The 26,816-nt window shown below is 34.8% G+C and overlaps 1 protein-coding gene across 1 annotated transcript in view; it reads right to left on the bottom strand.

Moving 5' to 3' along the window:
• The window catches only part of Dad (Daughters against dpp), a 116,096-nt gene extending 96,398 nt beyond the window's left edge, over positions 1 to 19,698 (bottom strand). The window contains exon 1 of the mRNA XM_073959988.1: positions 17,358 to 19,698. The gene's annotated coding sequence lies outside the window, so the exon portion shown is untranslated. The remainder of the gene's footprint in view (positions 1 to 17,357) is intronic.
• Between the last annotated feature and the right edge of the window lie 7,118 nt (positions 19,699 to 26,816).

Genomic DNA, 26,816 nt, shown 5'->3' with positions numbered 1-26,816 from the left:
GCCAGCCAGCCGGGGAGCCAAACTATTCATTCATTTAGTCAGTCACTCAGTTTGGTTAGTTAGTGGGGCAGGCTGGCACTTGGTTACTAACATTGCAAGCAAACTATCCAAACAACCAGTCGCTCGGATGGCGAAACGAGCGAACAACTAACTAAGGAGGGAGTCAAATAAACGAAGTAACAAATTAAATCAGTTAAAGGTAGAAAAAGAAAAAAGAATGAAAAAAAAAAACAGCCAGCTTAAAACATCAGGCGCCAGTGGGCGCCACTGACGTAATAAAAGAAATAATAGTAACGGCAACAGCGGCGTCGTGCATGGCGCCACCAATTCAACTAAATACAAATCATGCACACAGATACTCACTAACACACACTCGCAATTCACACCGGCACACAACTACACAAAATATGGACTGACAGCAAAATGAGAATGAGCAGAGATACCGAAAATGATCCAATACAACCACTATCAACACCATCCATCGCATCAACATTGTTCTGCTGCATTCACTTATAAAAACTAACAAGTGTAGAAATTGAACAAGAATTTCAGACCCCAAAGCCCCACTGCACTGCACTCTCCATGCATTGAGAGACATATGCACATACATACATTCATAAATATGTAGTTTATAGTGTATATCAGCTGTCTCTGAGTGCATAAAAGAGAAAAGTGCACATAGGCTACACGAACACACATGGAAAACATTAACATTACCATAAAGAAGTAATTGACGAGTAGGGGAAAATGGGGGGTGGTGGACAGAGAAAATTCCTTTACAGATACTTTAGTAAAAACGAACAAACGAACACTGCAATTTGAAATAGCTAGACCACAAATATTACAAGATGAAGAGTAGAGATACTCATATTGCAGTGTGGGATATCTCACTCTCTTCTAGGTTTGAATTGATATGTTCTCTGCCGATGAAGATCATTTTATGGATACATATAAAATTAATATCGGATAATATTAACTCGATTATTTGATGGATAATTTTGGGTCTACCAATTGAGGCTTCTAAGAACCACTAAAAGAAGACTATAAAGGACATTCCTTCTGCAAGAAGATCTTAAGGTCTTAAAAACATTCTATAAGAAGACCTTAAAGGACATCCATAAGACGACATTAAAGGACCTCTATAGAACCCTTAAAGACCTTCCATAAGAAGAACTTACAGGCCTTCTATAAGAAGTACATAAAGGCCTTCTACAAGAAGATCTTAAATGCCTGCTATAAGAAGACCTTTAGGGTCTTCTATAAGAAGATTTTTAGGCTTTCTATAAGAAGACCGAAAAGGCCTTTCATAACAAGACCTCAAAGAGCTTCCATAAGAAGGCCTTAAAGCCCTTCTACTAGAAAATTGTATGGGTTCTTATCATCATTGATCTTCTATTAGAAGACTTTAAATCAGCAATGGGCATGACCTATGCTCATCAGCATATGGATGCACACCTACACTATAGGATACATCGTGTACTTTCGTTCGGTTGAGGCATTTGTTGTTGTTTAACACACTACATGCACAATGTTTAGTCTTTACTTGTAATGACGCCCGATATTGCCTTAAAGGCATTCTATATGAAGACCTTAAAGGTCTTCTATACGAAGACTTAAATTTCTTCTAAAAGAAAATCTCAAAAGTCTTTCATAAAATGACCTTAGAAGCCTTCTATAAAAGTTGCTATAAGAAGAACTTAATGACCTATTATAACACGACATTAAGGCCTGCCAAAAGAAGACCTTAAAGGCCTTCTATAAGAAGACCTTACGGGTCTTCTATAAGAAGACTTTACAGGTCTTCTATAAGAAGAAGGCCTTCTACAAGAAGAACTTATAGGTCTTCTATAAAAAGACCCTAAAGGACTTCTATAACAAGACTTTAAATGGATTTCTTAGAGGACCCTAAAGGCCTTTTATACAAATATATTTAAGATCTTCTATTGGCTTTCTATTAGGATACCTTAAAGGCTTCTATAAAAATATGTCAAAGATCTTCTTCTATAGGCTTAAAAAAGGCTTATAGGCTTTCTACTAAGAGGTCTCAAATGCGTTCTGGAAGAGAACCTTATAAGAAGACTTTAGCGAAGAATCATTAAGGTCTTCTAAGAGACGACCATAAAAACTGTTTATAAAACCTTTAAGGTTTTCTATAAACTTTTTAAGAAAGTGAACTTTTAAATAAAAAATTTTAAGGACGTGGATTTTAAAAGAAAAAAAAACGTTGATTTTAAATAAAAACATTTTTAGAACATAGATTTTTATAGAAAAAAAAAACAAAAATACGTAAAGAAAAATTTTTAGAACGTGGATTTTAAAGAAAAAAAAATTGGAACCTGGATTTTTAAAGAAAAAAATATTAAAACATGAAGTTTTACAGAAAAACATTCTCGAACGTGGATTTTTAAAGAAAAAAATTAAAACGTGGATTTTTATAGAAAACAACTTTGGATTAAAAAAAAAATATTTTAGAACGGATTTTTAAAGAAAATGTTTTTTAGAACGTGGATTTATAAATAAAAAAATTCTTTAGGACGTGGATTTTAAAGAAAAAAATTCTTTAGAACGTGGATTTTAAAGAAAAAACTTTTTAGAACACCTATTTTTAAAGAAAATAATTTTGTTGGAAAGCGGATTTTTAAAGAAAATAATTTTTTAGAACTTGGATTTTTAAAGAAAAAAATTTTAGAACGAGGATTTTCAAGTCTGAAAAAAAACGAATATAAGATTAAGCTCGACTTACCTACAATGGTAAGAAAAAATTCTTTAGAACGTGGATTTTTAAGGAAAACCCTTTTGAAGACGTGGATTTTTCAAGAAAAAAAATTCGAAAACTTGGATTTTTAAAGAAAACAATTTTCAAAACTTGGATTTTTAAAGAAAAATATTTGAAAAGAAACAAATATTGAAAACTTGGATTTTTAAAGAAAAAAATTTTGATGAAAAACATTTTTAGAACGTGGATTTTTAATGAAAAAAAATTAGAACGTGGATTTAAAAAAAAAATAGAACGTGGATTTAAAAAAAAAATTGTTAGAGCGTGAATTTTTTAAGAAAAACATTTTAATTTTTTTTAAGAAAATAATAGTGTTAGAATATGGATTTTTAAAAAAATAATTTTCAAAACTAGGATTTTTAAAGAAAAAAATTCTTTAGAGCGCGGATTTTTAAGGAACATATTCTGAAGACGTGGATTTTTAAAGAAAAAAAATGAAAAGAAACAAATTTTGAAAACTTGGATTTTTAAAGAAAAAAAAAAAATTGAAAAGAAACAAATATTGAAAACTTGGATTTTTAAAGAAAAAAAATTTTGAAGACTTGGATTTTTAAAGAAAAAAATTTTGAAAACTTGGATTTTTAAAGAAAAAAATTGAAAAGAAACAAATTTCAAAAACTTGGATTTTTAAAGAAAAAAATTCTTTAGAACGTGGATTTTTAAGGAAAAAATTCTGAAGACGTGGATTTAAAAAAAAAAAAAAATTGAAAAGAAACAAATTTTGAAAACTTGGATTTTTAAAGAAAAAAATTGAAAAGAAACAAATTTTGCAAACTTGGATTTTTAAAGAAAAAAAATTTGAAGACTTGGATTTTTAAAGAAAAAAAATGAAAAGAAACAAATTTTGAAAACTTGGATTTTTAAAGACAAACATTGAAAAGAAACAAATTTTGAAAACTTGGATTTTAAAGAAAAAAATTCTTTAGAACGTGCATTTTTAAGGAAAAAATTTTGAAGACGAGGATTTTTGAAGAAAAAAATTGAAAAGCTAAAAATTTTAAAAACTTGGATTTTTAAAGAAAAACATTTTGAAATCTTGGATTTTTAAAGAAAAATATTTTGAAGACGTGGATTTTTAAAGAAAAATATTTTGAAGACGTGGATTTTTAAAGGAAAAACATTTTCAAAACTTGGATTTTTAAAGAAAAAATTTGAAAAGAAACACATTTTGAAAACTTGGATTTTTGAAGAAAAACATTTTTAGAACGTGGATTTTTTAAGAAAAAATATTGTAAAAAGGTGAATTTTGGAAGAAAAAACATTTTAGGACACCAATTTTTAAAGAAAATAATTTTGAAAGGATTTTTATTTTTTAAGAAAAAATTTTTAGAGTGTGGATTTTTAAGAAAAAAGTTTATAGAACGTGGATTTTTAAAGAAAAAATTTAGAACTTAGATTTTTAATGAAAAAAATTCTTTAGAACGTGGATTTTTAAAGAAAAACCATTCGAAGATGTGGATTTTTAAAGAAAAAAATTTTCAAAACTTGGATTTTAAAAGAAAAAAATTTAAAAAGAAACAAATTTTGAAAAATTGGATTTAAAAAAAGAAATTTGAAGAAAAAAATTTTTAGAACTTGGATTTATAAAACATACAAAACATTTTTAGAACACTAATTTTTAAAGAAAATTATTTTGTTAGAAATTGGATTTTTAAAGACAAAATTTTTAGAAGGTGGACTTTTAAAAAGAAAAAAATTTATAGAACCTGAATTTTTTAAAGAAAGAAGTTTTAGAACTTGGATTTTTAAAGAAAAAATTCTTTCTTCTTTTATGGAAAAAACATTTGAAGGCGTGGATTTTTAAAGAACAAAATTTAAAGACGTGTATTTAAAAAAAAATTAAGACGTGTATTTTTAAATAAAAAAATGAAAGACGTGTATTAAAAAAAAAAAATTAAGACGTGTATTTTTAAAGAAAACAATTTTCAAATGAAAAGTTTTCAATGAAATAAATTTTGAAAACTTGGATCTTTAAAGAAAAAATTGAAGGCGTGGAGTTTTAAAGAAACAAATTTGAAGATGTAGATTTTTAAAGAAAACCATTTGAAGAAGTGGATTTAAAAAAAAAATATTGAAAAGAAAAATTAAAGAAAACATCCTTAAGGACGTGAATTTTTAAAGAAAACACCTTTAAGGGTGTGCATTTTTAATGAAGATATATTACAGTGGGGTGTAGTTTAAAAGAAGTTATTAAAGGACAGTCAGAGCTAAAAACCTGGATTATAAAGTTATATTTTTAAGGGCAGTTCTCAACATGGATTTTCAAGAATATTTTTTTTAATGAATACGAGGGAAACTAAATAAGTATCTGGGCTAGGCAAGACGAAGCGTTGCCAGACCCAGTTGACATTTATTTTGGAAAGTTTGACAGTTTTTGGCCTAAACCTACTCAGGACAGTTTGACATATGACCATGTATTATTTTGTTTACTGGGATTTGCAAAAAATGGAATTTACTTGTGAACATTTTTGTCGAAAAATGTTCACAACTTTCTTCGTAGATAATCACGGCAAGAGCGCACCGAAAAAATCAAATATTTGTATGTCGATATAGGACAATTCTATAGCTTTATGAAAAACTGGTTTAGTGAATTCAATGGTGGCCGACACTTGCTAAAAAACGAAGGTCGTCCAAAAACCATGAGATAGCGACATTCTTGGGTATTTATTTCACCAACTATCATTTGATATTGCATGAACACTTGGCAGCAAAAATCGGGGTTTTCTCGTTGGATCCCGTGTTGATCGGTGCAAGAAATTTGAAAAAGTACGATTGCGGTGCTCCGAAAGACGTTTACGAGATGGATCCAGGTGACGAATCATGTAAATATGCGTATGAGCACGAAAAATACCCGCAGTCGCCAGAAGATGCTGTAGAAGCCATCAAAAACCATGTTTTGGAGGTTTTTCAATCGGAGTGGAAAAAGTGCTTCGACAAAAGTGTTGCTGGAGATACTTAAGAAAACAATAAAACTATTCTTGATAATAAATATTCGCGTTTTCATTGTTAGTCCAGAAACTGTTTAGTCCCCCTTGTAAGTTTGAAAGCAGATGTCATGCTATAATTGTGATTTTAATAACGTTTTTTTAATATTCTCTTGAGAATTTCCTTCTCTTTTTCATAGAAAAAAATCATAACAAATAATTCCCACGGGGACATCAATTATTGTTTATTACCCCGATTTTTATTGTTGTGTGTTTTACACAATGTTTAATTAAATTAAAACAAAATGTTTTATAACAAATTTTCAAATTTGATATTTTGTTAATCATTCTTAAATTATTTTTCTAGCGGCAATTCATTCATCTTTTTATTCATAATGCTGATGAAGATGATGATGATGATGAGGGTCATGATGATTTAGCGAGCTAAACAATTTGTGGCTTTCATAGAAATATATTTGGTTGGGATTTATGGCTTCTATAAATATTATTTCTCAGTCATATGTTTGTATATATGTACGAATATACATACATATATGCCATTTTGTATACAATGTTTTAAGCGCACACAACAAAAAAAAAACATATTTTATTAGACAAAATATTTTGTTATAATACACAAAATATTTGAAAACAAAATATAAATTATAAATGATATAGAACACGTTTGTTTATTGGGAAATATTTGGTGGGCATATAACATATGTACATACATACATACACATGTATGTATAGATGATTGTTTAAAATAAATATATCATTTGAATATTTGACGTGTACTATACTAAAAAAAATATTTTTTGTTCAATAAATATTATTAATAATAATGCAAAACAAAAAATTAAGAATAAGAAAATTATGTGAGTCAACTTATGGAGCTTTTGGGAGCTCAAAATGACCTTAGTATCCCCATTTATGGGGCTCCAGATAAGTTTAAAAATATTTCTTAAAAATCCACGATTATAGAGCTCAAGATGGTCATTCAAAAATAAAAAATATCTAAACTTTAAAGAGCTGAAGATGACTATAAACAATTAAAAAAAATACCCAAAAAAAGATAACCTAAAAATCCACACTTAGTTCAAGATAAACTTTATAACTATTATAAATTCACCCTTAGTTCCAGAAAGCATTAACAAAATCTTTAAAAAATCTACGCTTAAAGGTGATACAGAAGAAAAAAATTACCCTTATTGAGACCCAAATAACTTAATAAATATTCTTTTAAAGTCCACGCTTATAGGTGACACCGATGATCATAAGACAATTTAAAACAAAATCCAGCCTGAAAATGTTCCAAATGATCTAAGACATTTTCTTTAAAACTCCACATATATAGAGCTACATATGACCAAAGAAAAAAAGAGTAGCTTAGAACATGTTTTTTTAATGGAGATCCACCGAATGGTTAATTAGAATAGACATAGGTAACAATATCTATAGGACAAAAGAAATTTGATTCGCTTACCTAACACGATCTTGGCGAAATACACACGGAACTAAGGCATTACACCAAATTCTAAGTCAAGGTCTGAGTTTTAAGTGAAGGTATCATTGGTATAGCCGAAAATATTGTCCAAACATCCCTAAATCTAGGATTAATCCAGACTGCAGAAACAGTTGGACTGCACCAAATGTACTCTAATTCTACGATATGTCTCTCCACGAGTCTTGAGAACAAATCGAACCCTTTCGACTAAAATTTAAAATAAAAAAAAAAAACAAGTATAAAAGTATCGGCTTTGCCGACCGAGATATACCCTTTGCCTGTATGAATTGAAACTTTCATAGTAACAATATCGAATCGAATACCGCCTACGAAACCAACATATTTTTACCTAATAATAATGTATTTTTGAGATTTTCAGATTTTTTATTGAAGCTCAAAAGTATTGCGGAGGAGGTACTTGAAGGAATGGACCCAAATGGTCTATTTTGGAAGTGGATTTTATTTTGGGAGTCATTTAGAAGCATGAACTTTCTCAAGAAAAACATAATATCGCTGTACCACAATGAGTAGCTTCGGTATACATTTCCAAAGGACCTGCGAATAGGTCCTAAACTGTACCTAAAAAAATGTTGAACTTTTGTAAGGGAGGTATACTAAGGAGAAGACCGATATGGACCCTTTTTTAAATTAAACTGCATTTAGTCAATCGGTTTCTCCATTCAACATACTTTTGGGTGGAAGTACCAGACCATGTCGACAGATTTTGGCGAAAAAAAAGTTTTGTGACCACTGGGAACCTCAAATGTCAAATGACAGATGATTCGGCTAAAAAATGTAGCTCTTAATTATTATAAGTTTCTACTTAGGTTGTAAAAATTTTTGTTAATACTATTTATTGGCCTTGGAGGCTTTAGTATTAAAAATGAATTGAATAAATAAATAAAATTCCACAAAACACCAAAAATCCGGAAAATCGTTATATACGTGGAAATTTTGCGACCACTGGGAATGACAAATGTGAAATTACCGCTATTTCAGTAAAAAAATGTAGCTAAAATCCCGGAAATCGGTAGGTACCATTATATGGAGTCACCACACCAAAACACGGATCTGCGTTGTCAATTTTTGGTGGCAAAGTTTATCAAAAATTTGGCTAAAATCCTCAAAATACCGAAAATCGGGAGTACCGTTAGTTATATATGAGCTATGTCAAAACAAGGACCTATGTATGTTGATAATTTGTAGTGGAGAAGTGCTGTGACCACTAAGAACCTCAAATATAATAATTAAATATAATTCGGTCAAAAAAATTAGCTTAACCCTGCTATTACGTTGGGGTCATTTGATGACCCAAATCGTATTTATCATCACCGTATGTCTTACTGGTGGGATATAATTAAAAGTCCTTACTACTCAGTGCATGAATTTTTGAGATATACTGAAATCAATTAGTTTCATAAATATTTTCTGCTTAGAAGTCTATTTATTGCATGTGTATACACATAACATGTTAGGGTCATTTTATGACCCCGTGCGTATATAATATGGCAAGTCAAAATTTAATTTATTTTTTTTTAGCATTTTCCTTACATATTTTTCTAGTTTTAGATGTCAACAAAACAAAAAAGTAATAAAGAATACCAAAAATTTACATTTATTGTTGTAATTTTTACATTCAATAACAACGAATCGTAATGCTTTCAGTTCAGTGACAGATTTTTTGCGAATATTATTGACATCGAATTTATGTAAATTTTTAGTTATTTACTGAATTTATTAGTGATCAGACAAAAAGTGTATCTAATAAACACTTCAAGCTATTATCCCACGCCTTAAAACCCTTTTAAAAATGTATATTATATAATTTTTTCAATAAATGGGTCATCAAATGACCCCAACATAGCGTATGTGATTTTTTTCTAACGTAGTAGCAGGGTTAAATGCTCAAAATACCGAAACCCGTGAGGTATCGTGATGTGGGGCCTATACCTAAACATTGACTTATATTGACACATTTTGACGGAGAAATGTTGTGCCCACTAAGAACCTTAAATGTCAAATTATAGCTAGTTCGGTTAAAAATGTAGCTAAAATCGGAGGGGTACCGTTATATGGAGGATTCGAACTTAAACTTACCATGGGAAAAAAGACCCTCAGGTTCTTGATCAGTTATTGCTGACCCTAGATTGACTACAAAAGATGGACATGGCTATATCGACTCAGAATTTTATCCTCATCAAGAATATATGTATATACTAGGATGATACTGCTCCAATATCCAAATTTGGAATATAAAAATGCCAGCCGATTTTCATAAACATAAACATTCGTCTGCCACAAAAACAACATTCAATACGCCTGAAGATCGGCTTAACCACCCGTGAAACGTAGCGTAATGGTTGAATGCGTGGGACTTCGGTAGACTCCTAATTTGTCAATGTATATAATAGGTCTAATAAGCTCAAACTCGAAAGAGAATTAATTAAAAATCACTATAAATGACCTTCGTCTTAATAAGGCAAAAATAAAAAATTGTAGAATTGGTAGAATTTTCCATTGATTTGACAATAAATATGGCCTGCAGAGCGATTTCGTGGGCTTTGATCCCCAATACAAATTACTATGGAAACAAAGATCAATCAGGTGGCACGGGTCAACGTTAACCGATCCCCATAAAATTTCATATAAGGATTTTGGATCAAATGGAAAAGGTTTAGGGAGCAGGCCTTTCAATTTTTTTTGTTCACCCCAATATATACTTTATAAGGTTGCAAATTATCATTTCAATGCGTTAGAGACTGAAAAACAAACTTAATATATCCTCTATACCAAGGTTGAGGGTATAAAAACAAAAAATCGCAAAATTTTCAAAAATTTGATTTTCAGCCTAAATGCCTCAACCACTTGACTGATTACCATGTTACCTGTTTGTCTGTCTGATTATTTCTAGCCGTTCAAAAGTTACCGAATTTTTGGCCAGGAAAAAACCATTCTGGACCAAGGTATGGATTTTATAGACATCATTCGGTTTATCAAAGGGTCCTTTTGGTAATTTTTTCGAAAAATCGTTCAAAAAATCCTTTTTCACTTGCAAATAATTTCAGATCATCAAGCTTAACTCTAAACGAGAAAATTAACAAAAATCATTAAAAAATGATCTTCGCCATAAAAAGGCAAAATTTCAAAAAATAAAAAACAGGCTGAGCCCGGCTGGGATTTGAACCCACGTCCTTGAAAAACATATCAAAAAATGTTGTCATGGCGTGTTAGCGTTCAAAGCCAACTCATAACTTCAAAGTCAGCGCAAAAAGCGTTTGTCATGAAGAATACATTTCTGTGGCCAAGTATCCGCGTTAATGTACAAAAAACACATTTGCATTTGAAAAACGATAAGTTCTAGGACAGAGAAGCCATTGCATAGTCGATACGTCCGAAGATTTGCTTTACCACCAATGAAACCAGGTAACGTAATTTGATGACTATGTGGGTTCGAGTCCTTGGCTTTCCTTTTTCACTTGCAAATAATTTCAGATCATCAAGCTTAACTCTAAACGAGAAAATTAACACAAATCCTGATCATATTTGATCAAAATGTTCCACAAAATTGTCCGTGTCAATTAAATCCGTAAATTTCATCAAACAAAATTGTCAAATTTTTTGCGAAATATCTAAAATGTCATTCAAATGGAGACTTGATTTCTTTGGTGACCAACAGGAAATAATTTGAAAAAAGGACCAAAAAGACCTCTTTAATGAACCGCATGAGGGTTAATATTTTTAACAAAAATATTCCCCACATTATTGTCAGTAAAGTTGTCAAAGACACGAAAATGTAAGGAATTTTTAAGATATTTGTCCCATTTTACCAATTGGAATTGGTTGTAATTTGGTATTTTGTGTCTGCAGAGGCTAAAAAACATTTCTACCAAAGTTTGTTTATATAATTCCACGTTTTGGTATAGCCCCCATATAACGCCCCATATAAAGTACGCGTCATTATACCCTCAGCCTTTAGGCTAAAGAGGGTATATACACTTTGACACGATGAAAATGTGCCTCATCGAAATAATGGTTTTAGACCCCAAGTATGTTTGGACGAAATGTGTTTCAGACAATTTGGAGTCGATCTAGCCATGTCCGTCCGTCTGTCTATCTGTCTGTCCTGCTGGCTGGAGCGCACGATAACTCTGGAACGGATGAACCGAATTCAAATCAAATTTTGGCTTTTGTAATATTTTGCCCAAACTTAGTTTAAGTTCGAAGATGAGCTACATCGGTCCACTCCTTCCCAGCAAAATGTTTGTAGCCAAAGAAGTAGTTAAATCATGAGTGCAAGTGATTTCGGACTACATCTTTTTACGTGAAAGAAGTCATGATTTTTACAAGGGCATGGTGCAGTGAGGATACTGTCTAATTTACTTCTTAAGCACAAATTTTGCATTAGTTCTTTGTAGTGAATAAATCACAGCAACATATGATTCAACTACTTCTTTGGCTACAAACAATGATGTAGTTCGAAATCACTTTTATTATTTTTATACCCTCAGCCTTTAGGCTATGAAGGGTATATACACTTTCATACGGGCAAAATGTGCCTCATCGAAATAATGGTTTTAGACCCCAAGTATGTTTGGACGAAATGTGTTTCAGACAATTTGGAGTCGATTGAGCAATGTCCGTCCGTCTGTCTGTCTGTCTGGCTGGCTGGAGCGCACGATAACTCTCGAAGGGATGAACCGATTCGGTTCAAATTTTGGCTTTCGTAATATTTTGTCCAAACTTAGTTTAAGTTCGAAGATGAGCTATATCGGTCCACTCCTTCCGGTACCTCCCCCACAAAAGTTCGAAAATGTTCGGAAAATGTGTACGCACGATAACTCTTGAAGGGTGTAACCGATTTGGTCCATACTTTGCCCATCGAGGAGCGTGTACCAGACTTAGATCAGGTTTTAATATGGACTCAGTCGGTCCACTCCGTCGGGTACCTCCCACACAAAATTTTGGAAAAGTTCAGTTTAGGAACATCTCTCGAATCGCTTTGATTTTTGCTTTAGCAACTTGTATTCACTGCCCTCCATACGACGGTATAAGTTTCATCAGGGGCAAGTCCATACTTCCTGAGAAAATAGCCTGAAAGTTGCAAAAAACCCCTATGACACCGTGTGAGGAGGTTGGAGGGCAAAATAACTCTCGAACAGGTCTGCCGTTTCGGTCCAAAGTTTGGCCTTAGTAATATTTTGTCCAAACATAGTTTAAGTTCGAAGATAAGCCATATCGGCCCACTCCTTCAGGTACCTCCCCCACAAAAGTTCAAAAATGTTCGGAAAAATTGTGCGTATGATAACTCTTGTAGAGAGTGGCCGAATTGGTCCATACTTTACACATCCTAATATATCTACCAGATATAGACCAGGTTCAAATATGGACTATATTTGTCCACTCCATCCGGTACCTCCCACTCAAAATTTCGGATACATGTTCACTTTAAGACCTGCTTTCGAGTCACTTTGATTTTTGTTGAAGCAACTTGCATTCGCTGCCTCAATTGCGATGGTAAAAGTTGTTTCAGGGGCAAGTTCATACTTCTTGTGCAAACATCCCTGAAGTTCTAAAAAACCCCTATGGTACCATATGTAGTGGCTGGAGATCCATTCTTTTTAGTATCTCCTCCGCAAAACTTTTGATATTAAATCCTAATCAACATTTTTGTCAGTTCAAACGCCCAAAATTTTTAAAACTCCTTAAATACATGCGTTTTTTGGAAAAATTGTTTCAATATACACAGGCTGAGGGTATATCTCTGTCGGCAAAGCCGACTGATACTTTTTTACTTGTTTGTATACAAATTACTTTTTATGGATGCAAACATATTGCTGTTATTATAATTAACAAGAAACAAATTATGTTCTTTGTCTTTTTAAGTTTTTTTTTTTGCAAAATTTTGAAATTTCTAAAATGTGAAAAATTTATGAAATGGATACAAATCGGACATTGTCAAAATGTGAAGAACGGACTGCATTTTTCATGACTCTGCGTGGACTGTTTCAAAAAAAGCTATTCAATCACTACTTCACAAGGAACAAATTCAAATAAATTTTGCTGGGTTCCGGTACCTCCCCCACAAAAGTTCGAAAATGTTCGGAAAGTTTGTGCGCACGATAACTCTTGAAGGGAGTAACCGATTTGGTCCATACTTCGTATAGCGTAAACTTTCTACCAGAGTAATATGGGGTTCCAATATGGTCTCAATAGTTCCACTCCTTCAGGTACCTCCCACACAAAATTTCGGAAAAGTTCGGTTTAGGGCCTGGTCTCGAATCGCTTTGATTTTGGTTGTAGCAACTTATATTCAGCGCCCTCTTAACGACAGTGCAAGTTTCATCTGGAGGAAGTCTATATTTCCTGAGAAAATAGCCTGAAAGGTACAAAAAACCCCTATGACACCGTATGTAATGGTTTGAGCGCAAATAACTCTCGAACGGATCTGCCGATTCAGTCCAAAATTTGGTTTTCGTAATATTTTGTGCAAACTTAGTTTAAGTTCGAAGATAAGCCATATCGGTCCACTCCTTCAGGTACCTCCCCCACAAAAGTTCAAAAATGTTCGGAAAAATTGTGCGTACCATAACTCCTGATGGGAGTGACAGATTTGGTCCATACTTTACACATCCTAATATATCTACCAGGTATAGGGCAGGTTCGAATATGAACTATATTTGTCCACATTTTTGGATAAATTCACTTTAAGACCTGTTCGCGAATCACCTTGATTTTTGTTGAAGCAACTTGCATTCGCTGCCTCAATTACGACAGTAAAAGTTTTTTTTCAGGGGTAAGTCCATACTTCTTGGGAAAACAGCCCGAAAGTTGTAGAAAAATCCCTATGGCACCATATGAGTGGCTTGAGTGCTCAAACCTAATACTGCGTTCGTCCACACTTTGGATATTATAATATTTCTTCGAATATTAGATTAAATTCGAAGGTGGTGCTTATAGGTCCACTCCTTACGGTACCTCCCCCACAAAAGTTCGAAAATATTCGCTAAAGTGGTACGCGCCAAACTCTTGATATCTAATAAATATTGTCGAAGCTTAGTTTATGTTCCAATTTAACCCCTATCGGTCCAATCCTTGTGGTACCACCCACACAAATGTTCAACATTTTTGTGTGGTTAAGGGTCTGTTCGAGGATCCTTTGGACATTTTTACCAAAGGTATCAATCTATCGATATCCCCGCAAACTTTTGAGATATAATCCTAAGTTTTTTTTTTGGGAAAAAATAATATTTCAATCCACACAGGCTGAGAGTATATCTCTGTCGGCAAAGCCGACTGATATTTTTTTACTTGTTTTTTTTTTTTTTTGAAAAAATACTATGAAATTAAAAAAAAAAAAACAAGTAAAAAAGTATCAGTCGGCTTTGCCGACAGAGATATACCCTCAGCCTGTGCAAATTGAAACACTTTTTTCACAAAAAACTTATGTATTTAGGGGGTTTCAAAATTTTGGTCTCGTATGAACCGACAAAAATGTTGATTAGGATTAAAGTTCAAAAATTTTGCTGCAAAGGTACTTAAAGGAATGGACCGACATAGACCATGGGGGTGCCATAGGGGGATTTTACACCCTTCAGGCTGTTTTCTCAAGAAGTATAGACTTGCCCCTAAAACAACTTTTACCATCGTAATTGAGGCAGCGAATGTAAGTTGCTTCAACAAAAATCAAAGTGATTCAATAGTAGGTCTTAAAGTGAACTTATCCCAAATTTTGTGTGGGAGGTACGGGATGGAGTGGACAAATATAGTCCATATTCGAACCTGATCTATATCTGGTAGATATTATGAGAATGTGTAAAGTATGGACCAAATCGGTCACTCCCATCAAGAGTTTTCGTGCGCACAATTTTTCTGAATATTTTTGAACATTTGTGGGGTAGGTACCTGAAGGAGTGGACCGATATGGCTTATCTACGAACTTAAACTAAGTTTGGAAACAATATTACGAAGGCCAAATTTTGGCCGGAATCGGCATATCCGTTCGAGAATTATCTTGCGCTCCAACCACTACACACGGTGTCATAGGGTTTTTTGTAACTTTCAGGCTGTTTTCTCAGGAAGTATGGATTTGCCTCTGAGGAAACTTGTACCTTCGTAGAGGGGACTGTGAATATAAGATGTTGCAACAAAAACCAAGGCGATTCGAGAGCAGGTCCTGAATTGAACTTTTCCGAAATTTTTTGTGGGAGGTACTCGAAGGAGTTTACCGATTGAGTCCATATTGGAACCTCATCTAAGTTTGGTAGAAATTACACGATGTGTAAAGTATGGACCTAATCGGCTATTCCCTATAAGAGTTATCGTGCGCACAAGTTTTGCGACAATTTTTGAACATTTGTGGGGGAGGTACCTGAAGGAGTGGACCGATATAATCCATCTTTGAACTTGAACTAAGTTTGGACAAAATATTACGAAAGCCAAATTTTGGACCGAATCGGCAGATCCGTTCGAGAGTTATCTTGCGCTCCAACCACTACACACGGTGTCATAGGGTTTTTTGTAACTTTCAGGCTGTTTTCTCAGGAAGTATGGATTTGCCCCTAATAAAACTTACAGCGTCGTATAGAGAACAGCGAATACAACTTGCGTAAACAAAAATCAAAGCGATTCGAGACCAGGTCCTAAACTGAACTTTTCCGAAATTTTCGTGTGGGAGGAAGTATGGACTTGCCCCTAATAAAACTTACAGCGTCGTATAGAGGACAGCGAATACAACTTGCGTAAACAAAAATCAAAGCGATTCGAGACCAGGTCCTAAACTGAACTTTTCCGAAATTTTTGTTTGGGAGGTACCCGAAGGAGTGGACCGATTGAGTCCATATTGGAACCTCATCTAAGTTTGGTAGAAATTACACGATGTGTAAAGTATGGACCTAATCGGTTATTCCCTAAAAGAGTTATCGTGCGCACAAGTTTTGCGACAATTTTTGAACATTTGTGGGGGAGGTACCTGAAGAAGTGGACCTATATGGCCCATCTTCGAATTTAAATCGAATCTGGACAAAATATTTCGATACCCAAAATTTGAACGGAATCGATTGATCCGTTCGAGAGTTATCGTGCGCACCAGCCAGACAGACAGACGGAAAGACAGACGGACAGACAGACGGACGGACATTGCTAGATCTACTCAAAATTGTCTGAAACGGATATCGTACAAACATACTTGGGGTCTAAAACCATTATTTCGATGAGGCACATTTTTGGTCGTATCAAAGTGTAAATACCCTCTTTAGCCTAAAGGCTGAGGGTATAAAAATCTCAACAAATTATTTCCTAATGTACGAATGAATGACCTTTTGCCTATTAATGACTAATATAACTTTTATTTCATATACATAAATATTGAAAAATGTCCCTCACAAACCACTTTTAATTTTTATGATATATAAAATAATGTTATATATAATATAAAATGATATATATGTAATAATACGATGATAAATTAGTGAGAAACCAACGATTATGTCGTATCGGTAATGTCGTGTGCCCCTTGTTTTCAGATAAATATCTTTTCATAGTGACTTCAAAAAATGTCCAAAATTTCTGCAAAATAAAAACATTAAACTCTTTTTGTGCGGAAGCTTTTTTATCGAATCACTTTATAATTAAGATTTTATGTAATTTTATGTAGAAACTCATCACGCTATTATACGGGGATATGAGGTTGTGAAAAAGTCATAACCTTAGTATACAACTTTTACCCGATTTCATTGTCGGAATATGTCCATGTCTTCTTATATCGCCCATAGAAAGGTACCGTCCGATTTTCTGTATTTTGAGAATTTTAGCCACATTATTCAACCAAAATGACTGAAATTTAGTATTTAGTCTTCTCTGTAGTTACAAAACTTTCCTCCATATTTTTTTACGATACATGTCCACGTTTTGATACAGTCCCCATTGAACGTTACTCCCGATTTTCGGAATTTTGAAATTTTTACCCACAGTATTCAAATTCCACACAAATACCTAACTTTTCAAATAGTGTACAAATTAACTTAATTCACATTTGTGTTTAAAGTAAAAAAAAAAAATTGAAAAAAAAACTATAATTTCGATGGATACTTTTTTGCAATAATTTTTGTAAAATAAAAGCAAATAAAAAGAAATAATTTTGATTGCAACTTACTTGATATGTAGGTTTTGATTTTGCAATTTTTGTTATCTTTTACTCGTTACAGTCGTTGTTTCACTTTAAAATTACACTCACTTAAATTTTCGATATCTTTTTCTAAACTAAATTTATTTATTAATTATTTTTACTTTTTGTTCTACGAACGTAACGCGTGATGATGTTTTATTTGATTGATATGTTTGGGGGATATGTATTTGTTGTTGTTATTATATTTAAATTACATTTACATTATATTACATATTTTTTGTGATAAGATATTTTTTGCTTTTCTTCTCCTTCTTTTGCTTTGAGGATTTTTTTTCTTTTTGTTTAAAACAATTTTTTAATGTTGGTTTATGATGATGGTTTTTTTTTCTTTTTTAATTTTGTTGTTTAGAATATTTTTATTGATATACACCACAATGAACGTCAAATATTACGTGTTTTGAATTTTTGTAATTTTTGTTCGAAAAATTATAATAAAAAAACGTGTGGTTTGATTTAACACAAAAAACACCTCACTTGGTTCCTATTCACACACAGCAATGCCCCTTAATCTCCCATATATGGATGGGGATTGTGTGGAGCTCTCTTTCTCGATTTTTTTCACAATATTATAAAAACAACACACTCCACAGTTATTCTCCCTCTATGTCTCTTGTGGTTTGGCTCTCACTGAAATTTTAGGGGGGCCACCTTCTCTGCTCCCACTGTGATCGTTAACATTTATGTAGGCAATTGACACTGTTTGTTTGTTCGTTTGCCGAAACGTTGGGGGGAGAGTATTATTGGGGGGATAGAGAGCGAGTACCGATTGATTGACTCTGGTTGATTCTGTGTGTTTGTGTGTGAATCTCTTGGGTATTTAAAAGGGGTGTTAATACGTTGATTTTTCACCGGTTTTCTTGCAATGTTGTTGTTGTTGTTCTTTTTGTTGTTATTGTTGATGTTAAAAGGCCGTTTACTTGTTCTTTCTTGCTCTCTGTTACAACAAGTCTAGAATGCAAACAAATATTTATGTATAATAATGTTGCTATTGTTGTTATTATTGTGATATGTGCCAGGAATTGCTAATGTTTGTTGACAATGATATGTTGTTGTTGTTGTTGCTAAAATCCCTTTGTACAAATAGTTTCAATGTTTGTGTGTTCTCTGTAATACCTTTAGCTTGTGATTTCTCTTTGCAATTTCTGTGTGGCCGCCCGCCGCTGTTCTTTGCTGTTTCTTGTTGTTATTAGTTTTCTTGTTCTTCTTCTTTTTCGTTTTGATTATTTGTTTTATTTGCAAGTTTTGCTGTATAGAAACGTATGTAGTTTAACCCAGCAGTAGCAACAGAATAAGAAGAAAAAACAACAACAAAAACAAAGAAAAAAAAGAGTAATGGCAAGTTGTATTCAAATCTCCTTCTTCCTACTTGTTGTTGGTGTTGTTGTTGTTGTCGTTTTAAATACTATGAAAATTGAACGTTTCATATAACATACGGCAATGGACAACGGCTGACTGCTGACGTTAGTTAAAATGGGGAGCCAGCAGCGCAACGGGGGTTGGTAGTTGGGTCGGTAGGTAGTATTGATGGTGGTGGCATCCAATATGTTACGGCACGTCGTAGCTTAAATGGCGATAAGAAACACATGAAAAGACAACAAAACAGACGACAACCAAAGCTCCCCCAAAGAACCAAAAAAAAAACTGAGTATAAAAACGGACTAGCGCAAAAGTGGCAGCACACCAGAGATGGGTGTGCAAGGCAGGTCTCTTTTACACACACTCACACATATAGAGTTCACACTACTCGTATTCTTCTCTATCTCTCTTGATTTGATTTACTCAAAATGTTTTTTCTGGTTTTATTTTCTATCTTTGGGGAATGGAGGGAGTGGGGGCACTCTTCTCTGAGGCTTCTTGAAAATCCGGCAGTAGTTTTACAAATACAATTTTTTTTTCATCTAATAAAATCTTTTACACAAGCACAAATATAAGGAAATTAAACTTGTTTGTCACTTTTTTTTGCTAATTTCCACTTTTTTTTTTTTGATTACACAAAAACTATTTACTTTTTCATCATCAATATTTTTATGTTTTTCACATTTTTTACGGCAGTAATAGTTATACGCCACACTATTACCATTCGTTGGTTCGTTTTTTATTCTTTTGTTATTTTCTTTGCTTGGTTCATATGGCAGCAGTATGTGTCGTTTGCTTTCTTGTTTTTTTCTTTTTAAGAGAAACAAAAAACTACTTTTTTACATAAATTCTATATTAAAACAAAAAAAATATATTTATATCTATTTTATTTTTAATCATTATTCGCGCCGAACACGTTGTGCGGACTAGTTTCAAACAGCAACTAAACTGAACGGGTCAAGTAAAGAAAATTTTTCATGTTGCCGACAGCCGTAAAACAGATTGGTCTCTCTTGCTCGTGGTCACACACTTGTCTCTCATGCACCCACACTCTAACACAGTGGTAGTATCTGTGTGAGTTGTGTGTCATAGTATAGCAGAGATACGGAAATGTTAAACAACAAATCGTGTATCTGTGTGATACACGAAGAGCATAACAGAACGTTTTTAAACACACGCACACACACACACACACAAACATTGCAACATAACAGAGTTGCCACAGTCTATGCAATGTAAAAATTTACATTGTAAACAGAGAAAAATATTTTTTATTATGAAATGTAAGATGAAAAAACCACAATCAGCTGTTCCAATTGGATAATAAAAATAAACAACTTAACAAAACAGGAAGAGAAGTTGATTCTATAGACACTTTCTGCAAGAAAGGGTGCTTCTGCAGATCCCTTATGAAAGAAAGGATGTTTCTATAGACCTTTTCTGAAAGACTAACTCTGAAAGAAATCGGTCTTCTATAAGCTCTTTCTGAAAGAAAGTGGGCTTCAATAGAAACTTTCTGAAAGAAGGCGGGCTTTAATAGAAACTTTCTGAAAGGAGCCGGGCTTCTATAGACCCCTTCTGAAAAAAGCGTGGTTCTATAGACCCTTTCTGAAAGAAAGCGGGCTTCTATAACTTTTTTGAATTAAAGCGGACTTCAATAGAAATTTTCTGAAAAAAGACGGGCTTTAATAGAAACTTTTTGAAAGGAGCAGACTCTTTCTGAAAGAAAGCGGGCTTCTATAGACCCTTTCTGAAAGAAAACGGGCTTCTATAGACACTTTCTGAAAGAAAGGTTGATTCTGAAGACACTATCTGATAGAAAGGGCGTTTTATAGACCCTTTTTGAAAGAAAGAGTTTTCTATAGACCCCTTTTGAAAAAAAGGGTGTTTCTATAGACGCTTTCTCAAAGAAAGCGGGCTTCAATAGAAGCTTTCTGAAGGGCGTCGAGCCTTTCTAAAAGAAAGGGTGCTTCTATAGACACTTTCTGAAAGAAAGCGGGCTTCAATAGACCCTTTCATAAAGAAAGCAGGCCCATATAGACACTTCTAAAAGAAAGCGTGGTGCTATAGACGCTTTCTGAAAGAAAGCGGGTTTCAATAGAAGCTTTCTGAAAGGAGTCGGGTTTCTATAGATACTTTCTGAAAGAAAACGGGCTCCTATAAAACTTTCTGAAAGAAAGCGGGCTTCAATAGACCCTTTCAGAAAGAAAGCGGGCTCCAATAGACCCTTTCTGAAAGAAAGCGGGCTTCAATAGACCCTTTCAGAAAGAAAGCGGGCCCATATAGACACTTCTGAAAGAAAGCGTGGTTCTATAGACGCTTTCTGAAAGAAAGCGAGCTTCAATAGAAGCTTTCTGAAAGGAGTCGGGCTTCTATAAAACTTTCTGAAAGAAAGCGGGCTTCAATAGACCCTTTCAGAAAGAAAGCGGGCTTCAATATACCCTTTCTGGAAGAAAGCGGGCTTCAATAGAACCTTTCAGAAAGAAAGCGTGGTTCTATAGACGCTTTCTGCAAGAAAGGGTGCTTCTATAGAAATTTCCTGAATGAAAGGTTGCTTCTACAGATCTCTTCTGAAAGAAAGGGTGCTCCTACAGATCCCTTCTGAAAGAAAGGGTGCTTCTACAGATCCCCTCTGAAAGAAAGGGTGCTTCTACAGATCCCTTATGAAGGAAAGGATGTTTCTATAGACCTTTTCTCAAAGACTTTTTCTGAAAGAAATAGTGCTTCTATAGACCTTCCTGAAAGAAAGGGTGCTTCTATAGACCCTTTTTAAAAGAAAGGGAGTTTCTATAGATCATTTTTAAAAGAAAGGGAGTTTCTATAGACCCTTTTTGACAGAAAGGGTGTTTCTACAGACGCTTTCTCAAAGAAAGCGGGCTTCAATAGAAGCTTTCTGAAAGGAGTCGGGCTTCTATAGACCTTTTCTGAAAGAAAGTGGGCTTCTATAGACACTTTCTAAAAGAAAGCGAGGTTCTATTGACCCTTTCTGAAAGAAAGGGTGCTTCTATATACACTTTCTGAAAGAAAGCGGGCATCAATAGACCCTTTCAGAAAGAAAGCGGGCCCATATAGACACTTCTAAAAGAAAGCTATAGACGCTTTCTGAAAGAAAACGGGCTTCTATAGACATTTCCTGAAAGAAAGGGTGCTTCAACAGATCCCTTCTGAAAGAAAGGATGTTTCTATAGACCTTTTCTGAAAGACTTTTTCTCAAAGAAAGAATGTTTCTATAGACCTTCCTGAAAGAAAGGGTGCTTCTATAGACCCTTTTTGAAAGGAAGTGTGTTTCTATAGACCCTTTCTGAAAGAAAGGGTGTTTCTATGAACCCTTTCTGAAAGAAAGCGTTCTTCTATAGAAACTTTCTGAAAGAATGCGGGCTTCAGTAAAAACTTTCTGAAAGGAGGCGGGCTTCAATAGATCCTTTCTGAAAGAAAGCGGGCTTCTATTGACACTTTCCAATCGAAATCGAGGTTCTATAGACCCTTCCTGAAAGAAAGCTGACTTCTATAGAAACTTTCTGAATGAAAGCGGGCTTCTATAGACCCTTTCTGAAAAAATGGGTGCTTCTATATATCCCTCCTGAAAGGGTGCTTCCTTTTCTAAAAAGGGTCTTTCTATAGACCCTTTCTGAAAGAAAACTGGCCTCTGAAAGAAAGTGGACTTCTAAAGACTCTTTCTGAAAGAAAGGGGACCTCAATAGACCCGTCCTGTTTTCTTTCTTTTATAGAACCTTTCTAAAAAAGGGTGTTTCTATAGACTCTTTCTGAAAGAAAGCGGGCGTCTATAGAAACTTTCTATAGGCCCTATCTAAAAGAAAGCGGGCTTTTATAGACCCTCTATGAAAGAAACCGGCCTTCTATAGAAACTTTCTGAAAGAAATCGGGCTTCTGTGGACCCTTTCTGAAAGAAAGCGGACTTCTATAGAGAAAGATTGCTTCTATAGACAATTTCTAAAAATTAGGGTATTTTTATAGCGTCTATAGAAACTTTCTGAAAGAAAGCGCAGTTCTATACACCCTTCCTGAAAGAAAGGGTGCTTCTATAGACCCTTTCTGAAAGAAAATGTGTTGCTATAGACCCTTTCTGAAAGAAAACGTGTTTCTTTAGACTCTTTCTGAAAAAAAGCGGGCTTCAATAGAAACTTTCTGAAAGGAGGCGGGCTTCAATAGACCATTTCTAAAAAGCGAAATTCTATACACACTTCCAGAAAGAAAGGGTGCTTCTATAGACACTTTCTGAAAGAAAGCGGGCTTCAATAGACCCTTTCAGAAAGAAAGCGGGCCCATATAGACACTTTCTTAAAGACAGCGGGCTTCTATAGAAACTTTCTGAAAGAAAGTTGGCTTCAATAGAAACTCTCTGAAGAATGCGGGGTCTTTCTATAGACCTTTTCTGAAAGAAAACTGGCCTCTGAAAGAAAGTGGACTTCTAAAGTCTCTTTCTGAAAGAAAGGGGGCCTCAATAGACCCGTCCTGTTTTCTTTCTTTTATAGAACCTTTCTAAAAAAGGGTGTTTCTATAGACTCTTTCTGAAAGAAAGCGGACGTCTATAGAAACTTTCTATATGCCCTATCTAAAAGAAAGCGGGCTTTTATAGACCGTCTATGAAAGAAACCGGCCTTCTATAGAAACTTTCTGAAAGAAATCGGGCTTCTGTGGACCCTTTCTGAAAGAAAGCGGACTTCTATAGAGAAAGATTGCTTCTATAGACCCTTTCTAAAAATTAGGGTCTTTTTATAGCGTCTATAGAAACTTTCTGAAAGAAAGCGCAGTTCTATACACCATTCCTGAAAGAAAGGGTGCTTCTATAGACCCTTTCTGAAAGAAAATGTGTTTCTATAGACCCTTTCTGAAAGAAAATGTGTTTCTATAGACTCTTTCTGAAAAAAGCGGGCTTCAATAGAAACTTTCTGAAAGGAGGCGGTCTTCAATAGACCATTTCTAAAAAAGCGAAATTCTATAACCCTTCCAGAAAGAAAGGGTGCTTCTATGGACACTTTCTGAAAGAAAGCGGGCTTCAATAGACCCTTTCAGAAAGAAAGCGGGCCCATATAGACACTTTCTGAAAGAAAGCGGGCTTCTATAGGAACTTTCTGAAAGAAAGTGGGCTTCAATAGAAACTCACTGCAGAATGCGGGGTTTTATAGTCCCTTTCTGAAAGCAAGTTGGCTTCTATAGACTCTTTCTGAAAGAAAGTGTGGTTCTATAGACCCTTTCTAAAAGAAAGCGGACTTCAACAGAAACATTCTGAAAGAAAGCGGGCTTCAATAGAAACTCTCTGAAGAATGCGGGGTTCTACAGTCCCTTTCTGAAAGAAAGCGTGGTTCTATAGACCCTTTCTGAAAGAAAGCGGACATTAACAGAAACATTCTGAAAGAAACGGACTTCAATAGAAACTTTCTGAAAGGAAGCGGGCTTCTATAGACGCTTTTTGAAAAACAGACACTATCTGAAAGAAAGGGTATTTCTTTAGACCCTTTCTGAAAGAAGCGGGCTCCTATGGACCCTTTCTAAAAGAAATCGGCCTTCTTCCTTCCTTTCTGAAAGAAAGCGGACTTCTAGAGACCCTTTCTGAGAGAATGGGGTCTTCTATAGACTCCTTTTGAAAGAGAGCGGGCTTCTATAGATGACCGATATTAATTCGCTTTTGGAGGGCAATAATTGTCTGATCCTACGACAATTGCACGCTCATCATGAGCTTTGACATTCAGGCCTTTACAATGAACAGAGGGGTACAGCGTTGGTCGAGCAAATTGATAGCTCCATATTTTGCACGGTGAATGAAGACGCCCTTTCGAGAATGAGAGGTGACTGTCACAGCTCGCCAGACATCACCGTTGTACAAGCAGTCTGCTAAATGACGTGTCCTTGCAACCCGTCATTTTCCTTGGCTCAGACCATCTTCCGATTATCGTCTCCGTAAACAGACCACCCGACTTCAAAAACTTTGAACGCCGTACTTTCCTGAACCATGGAGCTGTCTATTCCCTCAGATCTTTGGGTAGCTGAGAGAAATTTTCGGGACATTAGACATAGTTCCCAAGCAGAGGAGACGAAACTAGCTAATGAGCGTGATGAGCTTCTACGTACGAACCCTGAAGACCAATGACTTAGAGAACTTAGTCTTGTAGTCAACAAACTAGACCACCTGAAACAATGCAACACTGATACAGGATTAAGTAAATTGTGGGCAATGGTTAAATCACTCTCGTATACGGGAAATATGGGTGATAGAACTGCTGTTATTTTCAATGGATGAAGGCGGGCTTGAGTTTTTAAAAAGTGTCCTCAATCCTTCGAAGCCTGGAATGTTTTCAGGGTGGTCCCGCTACTGCAGTCAGAGAAGGATGCCAGCAGTGGTGAACCGTACAGCACCCAACAGCATTACACGACATATCCACACATATAAGCCTATCGAAGGCCTTCGAGACCGTCAACCATGCCAAGCTGTTCGAGGATATAGAAAAGATTTCCCTTCAGCCGTATAGAGTGAAACAAAGAGTTCCCCAAGGCGGGATGATATCTCCGGAACTGTTTAACCTCTATATTTCTGAAAGTACATACGTTCAAACGGCATAGATAATGTCATGTATGCGGATACATAGCTGACATAATGCAGTTTTTCTACTTGAGGAATATGAAATATAACTACCTCTAGACTCCAAATTAGAGCGCACAACAAACCTTCTCCGGCTTAAGTGTATGTCCATACGGACATGTGCCGATTTTTGTATCGCCCTTCTTCTCAACCTAATATTCTATGAGAACACCTTAAGAGGCTTCAATAAAATTACCTTAAAGACCTTGTATAAGTATACTTTGAAGGCTGTAAGAAGACCTTAAGGATCTTCTATAAAGCAGACAGCTTTTTTTTGCTTCAGTTTGTAAAGACAAGGAGTGCCGTCTTCCAAGAAGTTGACGCGATGAGCGGAGGAAGCTCGTGCAATCTGTTAAAATAAAACCGGGTGAGGCGTATCTTTGCTGCTACAAGATAATGGTCCGAATCGATGTTCGCACCTTGGAACTTTTCTGAGGGAACTTGATTAAAGTTTGATAGATACATATATTACGACGTTCAAAACGTTTAACCAAAATCAGTCACTCTTTTCGATAGTTGTCGTACCTACGAGTTATCGTAGTTGGTCAACGTAAAGATACTTAGAGGTTTTTGGGTATTATCTCAAGAAGTGCGGACTTGCCAATGGACAAATTATATGTTTGTAATCACGACCACTAGGGCTAGCTACGTTGAAATTTTCAAAACGATCTTCGAAAAGCTCTTAAACTGAAATTAAGTTGCCCTGCTGGGGAAAATGAACTGATCTGAAATAAACTGCAATTCGGAAGAAGCAAAATTGGGTGTAGTGACACATGTAACTCGTACGAACACATAGCAAACTTAACTACCACAACTTGGTGGGAGTTCATTAATGGACATAAGTTCCAAAATCATTTTGGGAGTTATGTCCGGGCTCTGTAAAATTGATGACATGTCAGATCACTTGGCTCCATGATTGAAATGCATCTTTGTATACACGGAACTTGTTACATAAGGCGACGAAACTTGCTACGTGAGCTATGTTTTCTGCAAACTTTGTAAATTGTGTCTGTCTGATAGCCATGAGTCAACAACAAAAAAATACTAATGGCCTGTTTCACTAAGACGATTCGAATTCAAATTCGTTCGAAATATTACCAAACTCCTGTTTTTGTAGGAAAGGTTTGTTTGATTGAAAATAAAAACAATTCAAACATTAAAAAAAAAAGATGTGTGGCAGTATTTCGAACGATTTTGTGTTCGAATCGTCTTAGTGAAACAGGCCATAAATGTTATGCTATGAGGACTTCCTTTCGTTCACTTTCCACATACAAACGTAAATGTAGGACTCTGTTGGTTTTTATCCATACATAGAAAGTACTTCGATAAGTATTACCTGATCTTCTAAGGGACAAAAATCCAACAACAAAAACAAACTATTAAGATAAATACAACAAATTTTGGAAAAAAGTCGCCATGCTCAACAGAAGAAGAAACCAGTAGGAAAAGTCCAAAGTCGGGCGGCGCCGACT

This window comes from Musca autumnalis, unplaced genomic scaffold, assembly GCF_047663935.1.
Source record: "Musca autumnalis isolate F117 unplaced genomic scaffold, ASM4766393v1 scaffold_1, whole genome shotgun sequence".
Lineage (NCBI taxonomy): Eukaryota > Metazoa > Arthropoda > Insecta > Diptera > Muscidae > Musca > Musca autumnalis.
The sequence above is the reverse complement of the archived record's forward strand: the minus strand, read 5'-3'. Positions and strand labels throughout refer to the sequence as shown.